The sequence below is a fragment of the Mastomys coucha genome, unplaced genomic scaffold, assembly GCF_008632895.1.
Source record: "Mastomys coucha isolate ucsf_1 unplaced genomic scaffold, UCSF_Mcou_1 pScaffold13, whole genome shotgun sequence".
NCBI classification, from domain to species: domain Eukaryota; kingdom Metazoa; phylum Chordata; class Mammalia; order Rodentia; family Muridae; genus Mastomys; species Mastomys coucha.
Window position 1 is genome coordinate 2,737,820 of NW_022196895.1, and position 2,296 is coordinate 2,740,115.

Sequence of the window (2,296 nt, forward strand, 5' to 3'; positions counted from 1 at the left end):
GAAAGCTAGAAGATCCTGGGCAGATGTCATATAGACTCTAAGAGAACACAAATGCCAGCCCAGGCTACTACACCCAGCAACACTTGCAATTACCATAGATGGAGAAACCAAAGTATTCCAAAACAAAACCAAATTTAAACAATTTCTTTCCACTAATTCAGTCCTACAAAGGACTGGATAATAGAAGGAAAAGTCCAACACAAGGAGGGAAACTACACCCAAGAAAAAGCAAGAAATTACTCTTTTCACAGAAAACCCAAAAGAAGAGAAACACACAAACATAATTCCACCTCTAATAACAAAAATAATGGGAAGCAATAATCATTGGTCCCTAATATCTCTTAACATCAATGGACTCAATTCTCCAATAAAAAGACATAGGGTAATAGACTGGATATGTAAACCTAGAGGAAACACACTTCAGTGACAAAGACAGAAACTACCTCACAGGAAAAGGCTGGGAAATTTTTTTCCAAGCAAATGGTCACAAGAAATAAGCTGGAGTAGCCATTCTAATATCCAATAAAATAGACTTTCAACCAAAAGTTATCAAAAAAAGATGGGGAGGGACACTACATCAAAGAAAAAATCCACCAAAATGAACTCTCAATTCTGAACATCTATACCCTAAATGCAAGGGCACTCACATTTGTAAAAGAAATGTCACTGAAGCTCAAAGCACACATTGAAGCTCACACAATAATAGGAGATTTCAACACCACACTCTCACCAATGGACAGATCATGGAAACAGAAACTAAACAGAGACACAGTGAAACTGAAAGAAGTTATAAACCAAACGGATTTAACAGATATCCAAAGAACATTCCACCCTAAAACAAAAGAATATACCTTCTTCTTAGCACCTCATGGTACCTTCTCAAAAACTGACCATATACTCAGACACAAAACAAACCTCAACAGATACAAGGACATTGAATTAATCCCATGTATTCTATCAGACCACCACCAGACTAGGCTGATTTTCAACGACAATAAAAACAACAGAAAGCCCACATACATATGGAAGCTGAACAAGTATCTGCTCAATGATAACTTACTTGGTCAGGGAAGAAATAAAGACATTTAAAACTTTTTAGAATTTAATGAAAATGAATGCACAACATATCCAAACTTATGGGACACAATGAAAGCAGTGCTAAGAGGAAAATTCATAGCTCTGAGTGCCTCCATAAAGAAATTAGAGAAATCATACACTAGCAGTGTTACAGCTTATCTGAAAACTCTAGAAAAAAAAAGGAGAAGCAAATACACCCAAGAGGAGTAGACAGCAGGAAATAATTAAACTCAGGGCTGAAATCAACAAAGTAGAAACAAAGAGAACTATACAGAGAATCAACAAAACTAGGAATTGGTTCTTTGAGAGAATCAACAACATAGATAAACCCTTAGCCAAACTTAGGGGGCACATACATGTCATCTAAATTAACAAAGTTAGGAATGAAAAGAGATATAACAACAGAAACTGAAGAAAAAAAATCAGATCTTACTATAAAACTGGAAAATCTGGATGAAATGGATGATTTCCTAGACAGATACCAAATACCAAAGTTGAATCAGGATCAGATAAACCATCTAAACAGCCCCATATCCCCTACGGAAATAGAAGCAGTCATTAAAAGTCTACAAATCAAGAAAAGCCCAGGGCCAGATGATTTTAATGCAGAATTCTATCAGACCTTCAAAGATCTAATACCAATACTCAAACTATTCCATAAAATAGAAACAGAAGGAATACTATCTAATTCTTTCTATGACGCCTCAGTTACATTGATACCTAAACCAAAAAAAAAAAAACTAACAAAGAAAGAGAACTATAGACCAATTATGAATATTGATTTCCATTATGAATATTGATGCAAAAATACTTAATAAAATTCTCACAAACAGAATCCAAGAACACATCAAAACTATCATCTGCCATAATCAAATAAGCTTCATCCCAGGGATGTAGGGATGGTTCAATATCCATCAATATAATCCATAAACAAACTCAAAGGGAAAAAAATTACATGATCATCTCATTGCAGGCAGAAAAAGCCTTTGACAAGATACAACACCAATTCATGTTTAAAGTATTGGAGAGATCAGGAATTGAAGGTGTATACCTAAATGTAATAAAAGCAATATTCAACAAACCAATAGCCAACATCAAACTAAATGGGGAAAAACTCAAAGCAATCCCACTAAAATCAGGGACGAGACAAGGCTGCCCACTCTCTTCATACCTATTCAATATAGTACTTGAAATTCTAGCCAGAGCAATTAGACAACAA